The sequence below is a fragment of the Cupressus sempervirens genome, chromosome 4 (genome assembly GCF_028749045.1).
Source record: "Cupressus sempervirens isolate cs-2001-9-10 chromosome 4, ASM2874904v1, whole genome shotgun sequence".
NCBI classification, from domain to species: Eukaryota; Viridiplantae; Streptophyta; class Pinopsida; order Cupressales; family Cupressaceae; genus Cupressus; species Cupressus sempervirens.
The window spans coordinates 539,856,796-539,877,117 of record NC_143121.1 but is presented as its reverse complement, the minus strand read 5'-3'; positions in this window follow the sequence as shown (position 1 = coordinate 539,877,117).

Below are 20,322 nucleotides of genomic sequence, written 5' to 3'. Positions count from 1 at the left end.
ATTTACTCTTAATGTCATTACCACTTGACATTTGATGATCTCTACAGATAGATTTGTTAATGTCTAGAAGTTCAAACCTTATCTTTTTTTTGTTAACTCACATACAGAGATACACCAAAAAAATTATCAAAATTAGACTTACAGTTTAGGGTACTAGGTGTATGAAGTTAGTGTGGGTGGCTCCTGGGTACTTTTCCCTAATAGTTGAGAGATTATGTGTGATTTTTATTTGTGTTTTTTAATTTTTTATTAATATATGAGGAGATACTAATGATGATGAATTCTTTTATCACATAAAATTTAGAAAGAGGGTATTATAAGAGAGCATTTTGATTGCACCCCTCTTAAAATCATATGTGAATTTCAAATCATTCTCAATTTTTCTCTCCTTACTTATAAGTCTTTTACTCAATAAATTTGGTCTTGATTCCACATGTGAAAACATGATGCTATTCTAGTTGTTTATTTCATTGAGGTGCCTAAAATAGTTCCAAAAAAGAAGTTGAAACCTATGGTTGAGGTAAGTAGCTATGTAACCATATAAAACACTAACCATATTAGAATTACAAAACATGTCAAGGAAAGTCCCTTTTATAATAGTTAGTGATTTTACAATTGCATAGCCAATTCCATAAGCATCGTGTCATTCTTATTGTTGCACTAATATGGAATCACATTATTGTTCTCCTTTTTAGATTTACTAATTTTTTTAGGGGAACAAATACTTTCATTGCTCAATAAAAGGTTCACTTTGCCCAAATATCATCTCCATTATTGACATCAATCTAATAGGGATAACATAATATTTAGTTTAATCTTAAAGGCGAGAAGATGAAGTTGAGAATGTTTGGAATGAATTTCCTATACCATTGAACATTTAGGGTTTCATTAATCACTTTACAATATGAAAACTTATAGTGTATTGAACTATTTTTTTGTTCGGGTCATAGAATTAAGTTGCTGTATGAATTGATTCGTATAAATTATTTGGCAACTCATTGATTGTTGGAGTTTGTTCCCCATATCTAGATGTGTTTGGTACCTAGTGGAGATAAGGAATAACATCTTAAGTTTGTTGAATAATATGGGCTAGTTCTTCTTAGTTGGACACCTTTAAAAATCAATTTAATAAAAATATGAGTGAAATAATGGAGATACTTAGTAGGTGTGTGTTGGAGCTACAATGATGTGTGTTGATGTTGTAGTATCTTAAAATGGATACACTCCATTTTGAGACCTTTTATCCCCCATTAGTGTGGTTTCAGTCTCTTTTTCTCCTCTCCCCTTCCATCTTGTGCCTCTTTCTCATCTCCCACCTTCTGACATGGTCTTCTAGGTGTCACTTTGCTACTCTTTTGACCATATCTCTTGATCAACTGGTTATCTTCCAGTTTAGCCTACACCTCCTTTTGGGCCTTTCTAAGGCCTGCTTGTCCCCTGCCTTAGGTCTAGGTCAACCAAGTTGACCTTGTTCCTGGTGGTTGCTAGGATTGGGGCCCAAAAATCCTCAAGTTTTCTAATTGATTTATTTTACTCTCTGGTTGGCCTGAATTATTTTCCATCCCAAAAACTAGTATAAAAGGAGGCTTGGGGGCTTCATTTTCATATCTGACCTTTACAAGCTATTACTCCATAAGCAACAAATCAAGGTGTTCATCTTCAAGAAACCATTTTCAACCATTCAAGTTGGCATCTCCTTCTTACATCAAGCTTCTTCCTTCAAGGAGGTAGTGGAGTTTGGATCTAAGGAGAAGATCTATCGTTCTAATAATCCAATGTCTTCTATTATTCATCATGGCATGTCACATTAATTTCCATACTTAAGGCTTGGATTCTTTTATTTCTTTATGGTTTCTTTGAGTCCAAGCTATTACTCTTCTATACTTGATCACATACCAAATAAAATTGCATCTATGGAGGAAATATTTATTTCATTTGATATTGTTCATATCTACAACATGTTATCATTTCATTTATCAACTACGTTTGGATTCATGGTTGATTCCTCAATCTAGGGCTTGACCAAGGCAAGCCCTTATTAACCAAATATCAAAAACCCTTCAATTTATGTGTGTAGGAGAAGGCTATCAATTTGGCATATGTGGATATGGAAATAACTCTTGGAGAGCTTCTTGGAGAAGTTGGTTTGATTTTTTTATAGTGCCCTTGGTACATGTCAACCTCACAAGAATCTAACCCTCTAGGTCAACCTAAACTCTGTTGTTTTTCTAGAAAAATGATTTCTAGGTTATGTTCCTTTCCATCATTTTGTTTGAAAAATAGGCTTGGATCCATGATTTTCAAAGCTAAAATACATCTAAATTATTACATATTTCAAGGCGAGTCTTTTATATTTTATTTTTTTCTTGTCTTTATCCTAGATCTATGTCTTAATTGGGCTAATTGTATACACTTAGCACCAAGTTGTGGTGCCAAAAACATGACACACAAAATGAATTTTTTAAATTCTAAAAGCATGCACACACTTTTTAAAATCCCAACTTTTTATATATGGACTACAAACCCGCAATCCATTTCATTTGATATTGTTGTTGCATTCTTTCTCCTTAGCAGTGTGCATGCGGGTTGCAAAAGTTGAAGAATTTTCTCACTTGCCTCCTCAAAATGCCTCCTTGTTGCCAAAGATCAAGATCAAGATCACATAGTATGTTTTCTACTCTTGTTTGTGATTTGTATTATATGTTTTAGCATTGCTTTGTAAGTTTTTACATTATTTTGTAGGTTTTTTCAATTTTACTTTAAATTTGTTTATTTATTTAGAATGCAATTAGTTTCTTATCATGAAATGTTATAATGAACTGCCAAATCCCCAACTGGATCAACAAAATCAAAATTAAAACCATCCACAAGATCCAAATCGAAACCCTCCACAAGATGAAAATCAAAACCCTCCACAAGAAGAGCAAGAAATTCCGCAACCTCCGCCGATTGAAAGACCTCCTCCTAGCACCCAAGACAGCATAATGAATGAAATTGAAAGAGGGAAAAATGAATTCGAAGCACTCATTGGTAGGTTGAAAGCTTGTGGACAAACCAATCCTATGAGAGCACAATTTTCATCCTCCCCTGAGTCCATTATGACCCATGTAGCTTCTATTAGTGGTCAGTTAGATATTTGGTGTGTTAAGAGGGATGAACAAAGAAGATATTATGTGAATAAATTATCCTATAAAGATGTAAGAAAAAAAGAAATAGTAAAAGGTAGCATTTGTGCATTTTTTTTAAAGCTTGGAGAACAAGACATTGTTAAACATATAACTAAAAGGTTCCCCATCCATTGGTGCATATATGATGATATTAGAAATAACTTTTGGGATAGATGGTGGATGGTAATTGATTCCCCTCCCTACAATAATCATGAGGTTTCAATGTATTTCTTAAAGAAATTGTATTGTGAATTTGTCCTTGGGGAGATCCTCAATTATTTTGATATATTAGAATCTCAGGGTAGAGGTGGGGGGTCATCATTTGAGAGGTTGGGGACACATCATGACCCTAATGTAGTTAGGGCACATATTATCAAGCCACAGGGTGAGCATGTGATTATTCCTTCAGTTGTGAAGGAACATGTAGAGACCAACACTCTAGGGACTATCAATGCTTTGACGTGCACCCTCATTCATTGTGCCAATCCATTAGTTGAGGAGGAGACTTATGTGCATCACGGTCACATGTGTACATCATGTGGATCCTTATGCACATTTGGTAGTCATGTTGGAGACAGTGTGGATGATGGGCTAGTCACTAATGAGTTCCTGAGTGATACATTTTCCATTGACACACAAGTAAATTATAATTATAATAAACTAATTTAATCAAATTGTGTATGTATAGTGAATGACTAATTAATTAGCATGTATTGGCATTGTTCAAAATTCAGGGTAAGTGTGTTGATGGCCCTAGTATAGATTTCCCAGCCCCATTTTATGTCTCATCAACGAGTCGAGAGGTATGTATTGATTTAATCATTTAAACTATTACATATATTTATTAAGTAATCATATGAAGGATTGACAAAAAAAATTATACATGTACATCAATTCTCTACTGGACCATCAACATTCACAAGGGAGTCTGAGCCTAGGCATGATACGAGTTTCGTAGGGGTACATTTGTTTCATGTTACATGTAAATTGTATTATATGACATGCAATTATTAACATTTGAGACTCCTCCTCATCTTTGCCAGTCCATCAATCGTGGAGTTGCTGCAGCGATGGCTAGTTTAGAGCCATTGACTGAGGTATGAAAGAATTTTCTCAGTTTTAGTTGTCATTTATAATAGTTAGTATTGAAATTTTAGATTTTATTTATAAGTGATTATACTGATTGAATTGTTCTAGGGCCTTACTACACCCCATCATTTGTGAGCCTTTGAGGTGGATGTACAGAGTGACTATTTGATGGTGGTAAGAAAATAATTAATTTTGTGTGTACATATATTTGATTTTAATGTATAATAATTATTGATTCATATCTACTTTGTTTGTATCAACTCCAATTAAAGAAGAGCTTAAGAAAGAGGACGAGGGAGCATGTGAGGAAGACCCCATCATTCCCATTATCTCCCTCCATGCAATGACTAAAGACCTCTAGGGATTTGTTTCCTTCCCCTCATGAGAAGGAGAAGTTATAGGGATAGACACACATGTATAGGCATTAGTGGACATATATGTTGGATTTTATGTTAGTGGACATATTCAATATACATTTGATGTATATACATGATATTTTATATTTGATGTATGACATATATTTGATGCAAGACATTATTAGAATTATGACATTATTGGTTATCTATCAATATTATATGTTTTTTTGTGTATGAAATTATTGGTTACAGTAATATATTATATGTTCATTCATGTATGACATTATTGGTTATCATAATATCTTATATTTTTGTTCATGTATGACATTATTGGGTATCATAATATATATCTTCTTTCTCTTGTTTACATTTTAAGTGTATTTCATGTATTTCATTTTAAGGTAATTTGCATCCAAAATGATGTAGAGTGCTCGCACCAAAAGCTAGTACATGTATTTCATTTTAATGTAATTTGCATCCAAAATGACGTAGAGTGCTCGCACCAAAAGCTAGTGGATTCCCAACAAGAACACTTTTAAGAAAAATTACCTTTCCCACCTTCCTAAGTGTCTTCAAAGACTCTTTCTAACTTGGTTACAACACTGAAAAAAATTCTACCCAACTTCACAAAACTACTTTATCACTTTCCCTACTCAAGTCTTGGGAAGAAATAAGGGAAAAATGAGAAAATTTGAAAAATGGATCATAATCAACTTCTTGCTTCAAACTAACACCTTAGACACTTCAAGGAACACCTAATAACTATCTCACAAACTTTAGTCTATCATCTATTCCATCCTTCAAAGAGATTCTTCAACATCCTATGAGTGAAAACAATCTTCCAACATCCTAAGACTGTATTTTCTTTGCAACATGTAATTTGTTGATTTTTGGACAACTCTTCACAAAGGGAAGTGATTATGTTTCAAACCCATGAAATGGCTATTAAGACAACCAAGAAGATCCTTAACATCTTAAACTAACTCCATTCAGTGATAAAATGAATCTAAAGTGGTGTTTCATTTAGACAAAGTATGGGTTTGCTATTCTAAATAGGAAGTAAAGATATTTGACAATAACTCAATGATCATGTATACAAGTTTAACATTAGTTGTGATTCCTTGCCATATAAAAAGAACTTAATAATCACCAACACCTTATGCCTCCTCTAAATTAATAGAGGGTATTTTCATCATTTTACATCCATTTCAACTAATTATCAGTTGGTTTGATTGGTTACAAGGTTAATTTCAATGTATTTCAAAAAATTGCTAAAATTGCCAAAAAATTGTCAACAACTTTTATTGCAAAATGTAATTTTTGCACTAACTCTTTCTAGAACTTAACCAAGTGGTTTTTGGTAACACATAGGACCTATATAAGGTTTAGTGACTCTCAAAACACTTATTGAATCAGCTTATTAACAAAAACAACAAAAAAAGATAAATCTTTAGGACTAAGGCAACTTGGGTTTATAGGTGACATCAAGTTTCTTGACCTTACAAACAAGGATTACCTTATTACCATAAAAAATTACATGTTCAAAATGATGTGTATAATCACCCCTTTACTTTCTATCACAAGTCTCCATCATTAGATGAGACAACATATACAGTTGCAACCTAGGTGCCCTACACTACAAGTTTCAGCATCACCTAAGATGGGGTCGCAAAATCAAAATGGAATCTAATCTCCAAAAAATGAGATAGGTTATTGTAGGTCTCTAAAAAATAGTTCTATAGAACCCAAAATTACATGCATATCTCATACAAGCTCTGAGATATGCCACATCAAAGATGGTTGCCCTATGGCATTTAGTGACTCTTAGGGACAATTCGATTTAGCATGCCCAAGAATGCTCGAGCACTCAATAGGATGGGAGGAGCTTGGGGCTAGGATTTACATGGCTACCCAAAGCTAATAGAATATACAGTTCAATCCCACAATGAATAGTGAGAGAGATTCGGCAATTGGCACCTTTGTACTAGCCAACACTACAAGTTTCAGCATCACCCGAGATGGGGTTGCAAAATCAAAATGGTATCTAATCTCCAAAAAGAGAGAGAGTTTATTGTAAGTCTCCACAACATGGTCATGTAGCACCTAGAATCGCATCCATACCTCACACGAGCTCTTAGATATGCCCCATCAAAGATCGCTACCCTCTGGCATTTAGTGACTCTTAAGGACAATTTGGTTTGGCATAATCGAGAACATTTGAGCACTCAATAGGACTAGAGGAGCTTGGGGCCAGAGTTTACTTGGCCACTTGGAGCTAACAAAATAGACATTTTGATCCCACAATGAGCAGTGTGAGAGATTTGGCAGTTGGCACCTTTGTACTAGCCAACACTACAATTTTTAGCATCACTCAAGATGGGGCCGCAAAATCTAAACAGAATCAGATCTATAAAAAGTGAGAGAGTTTATTGTAGGTCTCCACAAAATGGTCCTATAGCACCTAGAATCACATCCATACCTCACATGAGCTCCAAGATATGCCTCATCAAAGATCGTTGCCCTATGGCATTTAGTGACTCTTAGGGACGATTCAGTTTGGCTTGCCCAAGAATGTTTAAGCGCTCAATGGGATGGGAGGAGCTTAGGGCTAGGGTTTATCTAGCTACCTAGAGCTAATAGAACAAACAGTTTGATCCCATGATGAACGGTGAGAGAGATTCAGTAGTTGGCACCTTTATACTGGCCAACACTACAAGTTTCAACATCACCCGAGATGGGGCCACAAAATCTAAATGGAATTAGATCTCCAAAAAGTGAGAGAGGTTATTGTAGGTCTCTGCAACATGGTCTGTAGCACCCAAAATTACATCCATACCTTACACAAACTCTGAGATAAGCCTTGTCAAAGATCGCTACCCTATGGCATTTAGTGACTCTTAGGGATGATTTGGTTCCGTATGCCCGAGAAAATTTGAGCGCTCAACAAGATGGGAGGAGCTTGGGGCTAGGGTTTACCCAACCACCTAGAGCTAATAGAATAGACATTGCAATCCCATGATGAATGGTGAGAGAGATTCGACAATTGGCAACTTTGTGCTAGCCAACACTAGAAGTTTCGACATCATCGGAGATGGGGTCGCAAAATCTAAACAAAATTGGATCTCCAAAAAGATAGAGGGGTTATTGTAGGCCTCCACACCATGGTCCTATAGTACCTAGAATCACATTCATACCTTGCACGAGCTCTGAGATATGCCCTGTCAAAGATCATTGCCCTATGGCATTTAGTGACTCTTAGGGATGATTTGATTTGGCATGCCCGAGAATGTTTGACGACTCAATAGGATAAGAAGATCTTGGGGTTAGGGTTTACCCAACCAATAGAATAGATAGTTTGATCCCATGACAAATAATGAGAGAGGTTTGGTAGCTAGTACCTTTGTACTGGCCAACACTACAAGTTTCAGCATCACCCGAGATGGGGCTGCAAAATCTAAATGAAATTGAATCTCCAAAAAGAGAGAGAGGTTATTGTAGGTCTCCACAATACAGCCATGCAGCACCTAGAATTGTATCCATACCTCACACAAGCTCTAAGATATGCCCCATCAAAGATCAATACCCTATGGCATTTAGTGATTCTTAGGAATGATTTAGTTTGGCGTGCCCAAGAACGTTTGAGCGCTCAACAGGATGGGAGGATTTTGGGCTAGGGTTTACTTGGCCACCCAGAGCTAATGAAATGGATAGTTTGATCCCACGATGAATAGTGAGAGAGATTTGGCAACTGGCACCTTTGTACTAGCCAACACTACAAGTTTCAACATCACCTGAGATGGGGCCGCAAAATCTAAATAGAATTGGATCTCCAAAAAATGAGAGAGGCTATTGTAGGTCTCTACAACCTAGTCCTATAGTACCTAGAATTACATCCATATCTCACAAAAGCTCCGAGATATGCCCCATCAAAGATCGCTGCCCTATGGCATTTAGTGACTTTTAGGGTCGATTTGGTTTGTCATGCCCAAGAATGTTCGAGCACTCAATGGGATAGGAGGAGCTTGATACTAGGGTTTACCTAGCCACCCAAAGCTAATAGAATAGATATTTTGATCCGACAATTAACAGTGAGAGAGATATGGGCAAGATATGTATGCCTAGGCCACTTTGTGCAACATATGAGCAAAAGTTGCTAATTAGGAAAAATAGGGTCTTTTTGAGTTTTTGATCAAGATAACCTAGGATTAGGTATTTTTAGTTATTTTAAAATAGTTTGGAACCTTTTCCAAGTCCTAGAAGTGAAATCTAGTGAACTTTGCAAAAGTTGCACTTTTGTGCGAAATTGCAAAAGTTGTAAAAGTTCCTTAAAAATGCAAATCTAACCGAAAACCTTCTAGCCTTTGAAAATATGTTTCCCATGCTCATATACCCAAGCATGGATAGTTACAACTTCCCAAACTTTCATTTGCAGCTTTTTTGCAAAAATTGTTCAAGCAACTTTTTGAGCAACATTGCAACTTTTGAGCAATTTTTGCTCTTTACATATTTAGGTCAAATGGGTCCATCTAGGACCCTAGTTAAGATTCCTAGGACCTATTAGGTAACCAAATACCTTAGTTTCCCATGAATATTGAAAGGTGATGAATAAGTAATTGGCTACCAGCTACAGATATTTCAAAGACACTGAAAACAATTTATATTATTCTTTCAAGAAAAATGAGATACCGATTCTGAAAATAAGATTGAAATGATTCCCATTAGTGGCATGGCCAAGAACTACCTTTTTACTACAGTGACCAATAGTTGGCCTGACTCCCCATGCCTTCTCATTCCTACGGAGGAAAGATTAATATACAAAGGAATATATACAAAGGAATTGCCACTACATCTATTAAATATGCAAAGGAAGATATAGAAAACTTGCTTAATAGAGAGACTAATCTAAGATAAAAGGACATTTCAAAAGAAAATGGTTATCTTGGTGCCAGCCAGGTTATGTCAATTACTTAGGATGAAGAGACAAAACCTACAACTATTGGGAAAGAGTGCACATGTACACAGACACAAAATTTTTAGATAGAGAAGTAACAAGTGCTATAGAATTATCCACGGAACAATGTGAAGTGAAGCCTCAAATTGGCTCATTAGTAGGGAAAGAATTTCCTCACGCACTTCATTCCAGCACCATAGATGTTTCAATTAGAAATGCCTATTCATCAACGGCCTTGCATTTACAGGACTTAGGAAGCTAGGATACTCAAGCTGGGCATGATCCTTCAAATTTCTCATCAAAATATATTAATGATCTTAATAGAACAACAAAAATCTCATTGCCACCTTTAAATGGAGACTTGAGTTTAAATGGATATTTTTAGTTCCCAAACATGTCCTAGTCAAGTAGATTACTAGTGTAGGAGCACCCACTCTAGGCTCATCAAAGAAGGTACATAAGGATCCTAGATAGTTCTCTTAGGATAGGTTGGCACATTGATCCAGTTGTAAGGCCTAGTTCTAGGATTAGGCATAAATATGAGCCCCTAGGTAACTAAGACCAAATATGATCAACACACCTAAAAAATGAATAGGATTCTAGGTTTTTAATTATTTTTAATAACTAGATACATGTTGGATCACCTACTTTAGGTCTGGACCAAGTTTGGTCTTCAGATTTCCATTTTTGCAAATTTTGTAAAAATTGCTCAAATGTTGTCAGCAACTTTGCAAAAAAGTGTCAAATTCTTTCCTCCAATGGCCAAGCAGTTTAAACTAACCATATAACTATTAGAGAAGTCCTATAAAGCCTTATAGGCTGATGATAGGAAGCACACGTGTAATTTGGCATTGAAATCAATACAAATTAGCATTTTTCCTTGTAAAACACATGTTCCAGAGCCTTGTACAAAATTGTATGGATGAGAGGGAATGTGAAAATGGGTCTAGAAGTTGGATAATTTTATCTATTTAATTTTGCACCAAGTCTCATCTTCTAATTCTTCATAGGTTGAAAGTTATCAAATTTTTTTACTTGCTGCCTAAGATTCAACCTAGAAATGAGCACTTTGCTAGGGCTGGGTCATTTTGACATGTTCCACCATGGGAAATTGATTCCCTTTGGTGGAATGGAAGGTGTAACAATTTGATTTCATATTTTGAAAGTTGTTTTCTAGGAAGTGCAAGGAATTGAGTTTTCCACCATACCCTAGGTGTGCATCACCATGAGTACACCATACAACATTTGTAACAATCCCTTCTAGTTCGAGTTGTTGGATTCATCAGAGGCTAAAAAATTGGATTATTGTTTCTTTTGCATGCTTCCACATATCCTAATAGTTGGATTGAGTTTCTCCTTTGTAGAAAACACACTTGTAGAGTAAATGGAGTCCTAATTAAGTCTAGGAATCTAGTCTAATGTTGCAATAGCATCAACCTCTATTCCTCTCCATCCTTGGGTGCTTTAGCATGTTTTATAAAACCCATAAGGGTATACAAACCCCAAGTCAAGTCACCATTTTTTTTGGAAGAATTCAAACTTATGCCTCATTCTCATTCTAGGAGGGCTACATTTTATTAATTGGTTTTCAAAGCAACTTGATGCTACAAGTTGTCTTTGATGAAATTAATCATTGATTAATGTTGATTAGGATCTAAATAGGCCATATCAATGATTTTAGGCCACCCTTGGTCTTTGTATCCTATTTTTTGGTGTTGATCCCTCTTTGGCTAAGGGAATCCATTGGTGCATTTTGAGTTTTTGGTGCTTAGAAATTTGGTAGACCTATTGATTAGATTACCTTGTCTTTTGGGGTTGTGATAACCTTCCTATAATCCCATCTCCATACTTGTGATAGGAATTTGGCACTAGGACCCTTCACCTTGGGTGTTGAGAGAATTTGAGAACTTCTACCATTCCTTGTTGTTTGAAGACTTCTGTTGCCTACTACTACATCATTGACCAAGATGTTGCTTGAGTAAAGGGGATACTAGTTTTTGAAGGTATCTTTATGATCCCACTTGCATTTAGTTACTATTTTTTGAGTGGTTAGCCAGTTGCTTCGGTATGGGATTTCTATAATATATAATTTCCTCATACAAGTACATGTCATTTTTTGTAAACATTTTCTATTGTAAAGGATTAGTGAGAAATATCTATAATGTCCATTTTTGGGACTAAAGAATATAAATATTAGAGTCACAGAGCTTCCATGTTGTTGTAATGGAGATTATATGCAATATCATTTTGCTAATTCTGATTTGGTCAATAATATTGTATACATATGTAAGAATAATCTAGTTCATATATATATCTGGTTCTTAATTGTCTGACTATTATGAACGACTTATTGCCTTTGGTTTGGAAAAATATTTGTTGTATAAAATACTCAATATTCCTATTCCTTTGTATTTTTATTGGTTAATTTTCATATATGCATATATATCCTTCAATGATGTTCCTTTTCTTTATTAGATGCACTTGCTAACTGCTAGGCTACCATTATGAATGAAGAGTATTCAAGGACTCCCACTAAGCTAGGTCTTTTTTGACTATTTCTTCACAAACACTTGCAAGATCATGGAGGAGTCACCAATCCTTGCAATACATTATTTTAGTATGCCAAAACAACTCTTTTTTATTATCCTCTCTATCGATTTCACCCTTTTTCCTTAAAACTTGGCTACAAGGAAGAGCCCCAATTAGCCCTATTTCACCTACAAAATAGGAATTTTCTCACTTTTCTTCCACTAAACCTTCCAAGGTGTCTTCATGGACCTCTATTTATTTTGTGAGAGCTTTGATATTTTCTAGGTTTTAGACCCTAGAATGGTCATATAGTCCTTGTGCCGATTTTGAGGGTTTGCAAGGGTTTACAAGGTTAACTTGTTGTTTGGTCTTTTAGGGTGCCTTAATGGATTGGCCACACCTTCTCCTTCCACCCAAGGGGTCTTCTATCACTCCCCTATAACCTCCATGTTCACTCTTCAAAACATCTCCACAATCCCTGCAAGAAATAAGCTTTGTTACAACACTATTCCCTAGTCGGACATGTTCTAGCTCACCTAGGGCAAGAGCTTAAAATTTCTTGCTAACTTTTTGAAGGTCCCTTCTTTTTCCACAATACATTACATTGTGTATACTCACTATCCCTAAGAAGCCATACAATTCCAATAGTGGGATAGTGAGTTATACCATTATTAATACAAGTTGTTGAAAATGAGACAACAGACTGGTGAAAAGATAGATTTTTAAAACTATGAAAAGAAAGACAATCAAATTGAACTTCCTAAAACAAAATTATTCTAAACAACCCAATCTACCATGGAAACTATTATAGTCTACAAAAACAATGTCAAAAATTCCTTAAAGCTTAGAAACTCAGTAATTTTGCCATCAAATGTCATGTTATAGCATGTTGACCATACACAAAGATATTAACTTCTCTCATTTTAGGGTTTGGAAAGTCTTTATATCTCCTCCTAGGTATTTTCCCTTCATCCTTATGGTTTGCATCAGCCTCCTTCAAGTTTTAAAAGGCAAATCCACAATTTCTTGCAAAATTGCAATATAGGAACTTTTGCAATTTTTCTTGCTTGCTCTTCTTAACACTTCTAACTTGTTATTTAGGCTATCCCTTAGCAATTCCATGCTAGGGACCCTTCCCTAAGCTAAAAACTCACCCCTTAGGTTACTCATTTCCCTATGGCAAGGTATGCCTTGATTTTTAGGCCAAAATAGTGACTCTTCTAAGGACATTAAATGACATCCAATACCCTAACTACCACACCTAGGTCCAATGACCCTTATTCTACTTACAAGGCTCACTTGGAGCATAGCACAACAAAAATGAAAAGGTGAGGGCCGCATGAGTCAAGGTGCCCCTGCACCTCTCTCTCTCTCTCTCTCTCTCTCTCTCTCTCTCTCTCTCTCTCTATTCAATATAATGAACCAACTGGATCTGCTCTACATTTTAATGTCTCAAGTATTGCCTAGTGGTCTAACTCGTGAACTTTCCAAAGAGTCTTATTATTTATTTTTCTACCATATTTTATCAAGTGGACATTTGATGCAACAACAAGGTTTGACTAATGAAGAATCTTCCCTTTTGTTTTCCAATCCTCAAATAACCACAAGTTAGGGTTCTTCATAGTATATCATCTAAGCCATGTGCCAGTTATAACCACCACACTGATATGGTACTCTAAACCTTCAGCATCTATAACTGAGTGATCCAATTTTTTTTTGGCTTGGACACAATAAAAATAATAATAATCTATCCCTTCTTCATTGTCTTAAGGTGCAATAACAACAAAAATATGGCTTGCAGTGATAGATGTACGAAATGTGATCATTAATTAAGAAAATACTTAGGTAAAAGTTATAAAGTTACATATTGAAATTACAAAAATATATATTACTAGGTTGCACTAGATCAAACAAGTAGTCAATCGAAGAATCCATCTTTACCATTTTCAGTGCTTGTGGGGGACAATAGGTGTTAATTGGGTCCAAAACCCATATATCCCATTTGTCCACCCATTTAGTCAACTCACACTCATCCCAATTTTCATCTACATATGATGGACAATAGCATGTCATTTTCCGTTTTTGGATACTCCATGAAACTACATCAGAGCTTCTAAAAGAGTGAAACTCACTTGATCCTATTAGTGTGCAACAATCCTCATATGGTGCAATGTTAGTATTATCTATCAACCAAAAAAATCTACGAAACATAGACTCGCCTTCCTTACCTAGACCCATTATAGCATTAGACCATTGGACGATGGATTTTTCATCTATCAATATTGCTCTATCTTTGTACTTTAGTTCTTCATGAACTAAGGCTCTTTTGATCCATGTGCCTGCACCATCATGCTCTCCCTTTCCATGACCAACCTCTGTGAAATTTCACATATATTGAATTATAGATAACCTATGCATCCTACTCAACTAATAGAATATCTATGCATTCTTGAATTGAGATGCACAATTGTTTGACCAAATAATGTGCTCCATAAAATAGTTGAAAACAACCATGTATAAACTTTGTAGAATGTGATCAATCATCATAGATGTAAAATGGTACACCCTCAAAATCTTTCTGTCATCCTCTATACTTGTAGATGAATGCATAAATATTAAGTGAACAAATATGGAAATCTATTGAGAAGTATCATACTTTGCTTGCACCTCATTTAGTGGTTGTAGTGTGTAGTTCTCTGTGAAGTCTACAACCAAAACAATGGTAGCTAGTGGAAACATATCCTTGCACAACTTGAATTGCAAATTCAACCATCGAGCTCTATGTGTATGCCTTGCATACTCGTAAATAATTTTTTCACAAAAAATCTTCATGAACTCATAAATTGAAATATTTTCAATGACTAAATCACATCTTTTACCCTATTTCTCATCTTTTAGAGCATATGTCACTATCTTATGTTTTCTGTAATCTACTATTTCATTTTGAATTACATGTGTACTATCCATATGCTCACAAGTTGATAGAAGTTGCAAAGAACTACAAAAGCATGTACCATCCTAGCATGATGTCCTGTAAAATTGTTGGTCATCCCCTATTTCACATAAAATGTTAGATATGAATTCCCTTGAAGATCTAGGTGGCTCATTCATGTCACAATCTTGCAAAACAAACTTAGAATGCAAAAACACACATATATGCCTAAAACCATTAAAATGGTTTAAAAACTCAATATGCATCATATGTGTGATTTATCTTCACATAGAAAGGTTTACCCATCACAAAAAATCTTTGACTTATTTAAATTTGATGATACATACCAATAAATTTTGCAAAAAATTGTGTCTGAGTTGAGTCCAAAAAGTGTTTCACATGTGGGCCACGATTTTGGCTACCAAATCTCCTTACAACATCTCTTTGATTAGGCGAAACACGTGTGTTATTTGTAGAAAAATCTTCAATCAATTATTTCAAAGCTTCACTAATTTCTTTATCCTTTCATAGTAGTCTACCACTAAATGTCCATAACTCATTTTTTGTTGGATCTTCCAATCTCTCATGCCTTAGCATGGCTCTCCTTAGATTACCTCTAGCGATTTTCATTGTTTTGCTTGTCTTTCTCATGAGTCAAGCTTTCTTCATTTGGGTACTTACAATTTTCGATTTAAGTACTTGTCTTGTGATATTACTATCTTTGGTGTGTGATTTAGAACCCACTTTGTTCATAAGCACTCATTAGATTCTTTACAATACTTTTTTCATTTGAATCATCCATCATTCTTAGCCCAAGAATCTTGATGATAGGCCTAAATTTCAAATTCCTCGTCATTTCAACAAATAATTGGCATCGACCTGTAATATTTAATTCTTCTAAGAATAATCTCCACATGTGATTAACTTTTCTTTGACAAGTACACTTGCTAATCTTTTCAAGCATTGATTTCAAAATGTTAGTATCAATATCAATCAAATATTTTGGTCTTCTAAGAAAAATTCTAGAATGTGTTATAATCTCTTCCATTCCCTCAACATTTTGAACATCAACATAAGGTTGAGTTTTTTGCGAACATTGAACTGAAGATTATGTGCCTTGGCAGTAAGATGCAAAAGATGGAATATCACCTACTTGATATGTTTATGTTGTGCCTTCAACATGACATGATGGAGTGTGTACATCGTCGTATGTACAAATTAGTGTCTCTTGAACATGAGATAATGATATGACTCCAACATTGGAAGATGGTGTAGCTTCACAATTCAATTATCTTCTTCAGCATAATAGTCTCATTCGTTTTCTTTGTCTTTCCAATTCTTCCTCTTCGTTTCTTTGTATCAGTGGTTCTTTTTCCTCTTGGAAAGAAAATTCTTCATTATTGTTTTGCAATTTTCTTTGTTCACATAGTAGTTTCATTTTATCTCTTTTAATTGCCAAATCTTTCTCCCTCTCTTCCATTGTTTGAGTTTTTGGTTTCTTCCTTGGCATGATGCTGATTTCTATATGCCAGATTATTCAAACATCTGAATTACTTACAATTTTTAAATTACAAATTATTCAAATACATATACAAATTACAATTATTTCAATGAATACACAATATATATTAAACAACTTGTCAAATTTCTAACCATTTCCAAATAACAATTCATTCAAACATACAAATTTCAATGAATTCACTATATATTAAACAACTTCTCAAATTATAATCAAATTTGTCTCTATATAGTAACAAAGAATATTTAAAAATGATTGTACTAACCTTTTATATAGAAAGAATATTTAGAAAGCCTTCAAATAGTGTATCCAATGATTGAATTTAGTGTTTTCTAGCTTCAAATAGAATGAAAGAATGTCCAAAAAGCCTTCAAATGGTGTATCCAATGATTGAAAATGGTGTTTGCTAACTTCCAACAACATGAAACCCGTGTTTTCTATCAAAACAACAGAACACACAATAGACAAAAAATAGAATATGGATCAGTAGGGACCCAAACTTTCATTATAACCATTTTTTAGTGTTTTCATATAGTGTGTACACACTATAGTTCATATGCCCTCTAAAGCATGCACACACTATAGTGTGTATGCACTATGTGAAAAATTATCTCTCCCTATCCCACCCTCTCCCATCCCCTACTCTCTCTTTCTCCCTACTCTCTCTCTCTCTCTCTCTCTCTCTCTCTCTCTCTCTCTCTCTCACCCCCTACTCTCTCTCTCTCTCTTAGGCTACTCTCTCTCTTCCTCTCTCTGCTCTCCCATCCCTTTCTCTCACACACACACTCCCATCCCCTACCTCTCTCTCTCTATCTCCCTTTCCCACTCCCTCTCCCACTGCCTACTCTCTCTCTCTCTCACATCCCCTACTCTCTCTCTCTCTCTCAACCTACTCTCTCTCCTCTCGCATCCCCTACTCTCTCTCTCTCACACACACACTCCCATCCCCCCTCTCTCTCACTCTCCCTCTCCCACACCCTCTCCCACCACCTATTCTCTCTCTCTCTCACTCTCTCTCCCATCCCCTACTCTCTCTCTCGTTCTCCTACCCCCTACTCTCTCACTCTCTCTCTCCCATCCCCTACTCTCTCTCTCTTACACACTCCCATCCCCCTCTCTCTCTCCCTCTCCCACTCCCTCTCCCACCGCCTACTCTCTCCCACTCTCTCTCCCATCCCCTACTTTCTCTCTCACACACACACTCTCATCCCCCACTCTCTCTCTCTCACTCTCCGTCTCCCACTCCCTCTTCCATCGCCTACTCTCTCTCTCACTCTCTCTCTCCCATCCCCTACTCTATCTCTCTCTCTCTCTCTCAAACACTCCCATCCCCCCTCTCTCTCTCTCGCTCTCCCTCTCCCACTCCCTCTCCCATTGCCTACTCTCTCTCACTCTTTCTCTCTCCCATTCCCTACTCTCTCTCTTGGGATTCTCTCTCTTGCTCTCTCTCTCCTCTCCCATCCCCTACTCTCTCACTCACACACACTCCCATTCCCCCTCTCCCTCACTCTCCCTCTCCCACTCCCTCTCCCACTACCTACTCTCTCTCTCCCTCTCTCTCTCCTATCCCCTACTCTCTCTCTCATTCTCCCACCCCCTACTCTCTCTCTCTCTCTCTCTCTCTCTCTCTCTCTCTCTCTCTCTCACACACACACACACACACACACACATCCCCTACTCTCTCTCTCTCCTGCCCCCTACTCTCTCTCTCTCTCACACACACACTCCTATCCCCCCCTCTCCCTCTCACTCTTCGTCTCCCACTCCCTCTACCACTACCTACTCTCTCTCTCCCACCCCCTACTCTCTCTCATTCTCCTACCCCCTAATATCTCTCACTCTCTCTCACATCCCCTAATCTCTCTCTCTCCCACCCCCTACTCTCTCTCTCTCTCTCACACACACTCCCATCCCCCTCATTCTCTCTCTCTCTCTCTCTCTCTCTCTCTCTCTCTCTCTCTCTCTCCCACTGCCTACTCTCTCTCTCTCCCATCCCCTACCCTCTCTCATTCTCCCACCCCCTACTCTCTCTCTCTCTTACTCTCTCCTATCCTGTACTCTCTCTCTCTCACCCCCTACTCTCTCTCACACACATGCACTCCCATATCCCTCTCTCTCTCTCTCCCTCTCTTTCTCTATCTCACTCTCCCTCTCCCACTCCCTCTCCCACTGCCTACTCTCTCTCTCTCACTCACATTCTCTCTCTCACCCTACTCTCTTTGTCTCTCTCTCTACCACCCCCTACTCTCTCTCACACACACTCTCTCTCTTCAATCCCATCCCCTACTCTCTCTCTCTCTCTCTCTCTCTCTCTCTCTCTCTCTCTCTCTATATATATATATATATATATATATATATATATATATATATATATATATATATATATATATATATATATATATATATATTTCTCCCTCCCTCTCTCCCTATCCCACCTCATACTCTCTCCCCATCTTCTAATCTCACTCATTCTCTACCCTCTCTACCTCTCTCCTTCCCTCTCTATTGAAATTTAGGCTTTAATGCACACTAAAGCATGTACACGCTAAAAGGCCTAAATTTAAAAATGCTTTAAATAGCTCATGCACACTATTGAGCACATGTGCTATTTGAAGCTTTGGATTCTACCAAGCCTAAGGCTTGGTTTTGCCTTGGGGATCCAACCTAAAGGTTTGGAGTCTCTAAACCAGTCTGAGACATGTTTTGCTGCAAACATACAAAAAATGATTTATTTTTCTTGTGTGCTCTCCTTCAAGTTTCTTTGTGGTTGAGCATCGATAAAGTCAGGTTACATGACATTGTAAGTCTCTGTGTTAGCTATATAAACCATATAATTTATTTTTTATTTGAACTATTTCAAGCCTTTCAACTATAATTTCTTTTGAATGTATGTCCATTTCTATCAAAAACCAATGTCTACTAATTAGGTTATAGATTTTAGCTCATTCATTGAATTTCGTAACAACTTATTTTTTTAAAACTAGACTCCATTCTACACACTTTCAAAAAAATAATTTTTGATTTTAGATTAGTTTTCAATCATTTCTAGGGGGAGCACATAGATATTTCACATTTTTGGGATGTGTCCAATCAAAAAATTCATTAAGAAAAAAATACACGTTATAAAATTACCTGAAAAATCTAGGATGAACTAAAATCTAGGATGAACTACACAGTATTAGGTAACTTTTGACCAAAGCAATTAAAGAATTTCTTTTAAAAAGTTCAAATTTTAGGGAGGCCACACTTTGTATTATGTTATATTTTTTCTCAATAAACAATACCACTTTCTATGGCCCCCTTTTTTGAGGATCTAAAACTAAACCATTTTGAAAAAAAAATTAGCAATTTAGGAACTAGATTCAAAGGACTACTGCTTTTTTTTTTTGTCAATCTTAAAATTTTGAGCAAAACTATCTTCAAATTCTTGTCAAAGTTCAGAAATTGTTGATTTCAAAAAAAATGTGGCCACTTATACCCCCCTTTTGGCACCACAACTTGGTGTACTTATCCCACCTATATATACATTGCTTAATAAATCAGTTAAATTTTGCATACACATTATCACAAATAGGCTTAGAGTGTTTTTCCTTATAATATTTTATTCCTTCTAACAATTTGAATTAAGTATTAGCTCTATTTCTCCTTTTAAGCATTTCTAATCTAATTTGGATTCAAATAGGAATCATATTAGGAGATTCCCTATTTACCTCACATACATATTTAAATAGGTTAGTGGTGTAAAGTGGGGGCCTACATCCCACTAAAATGCTTTCATT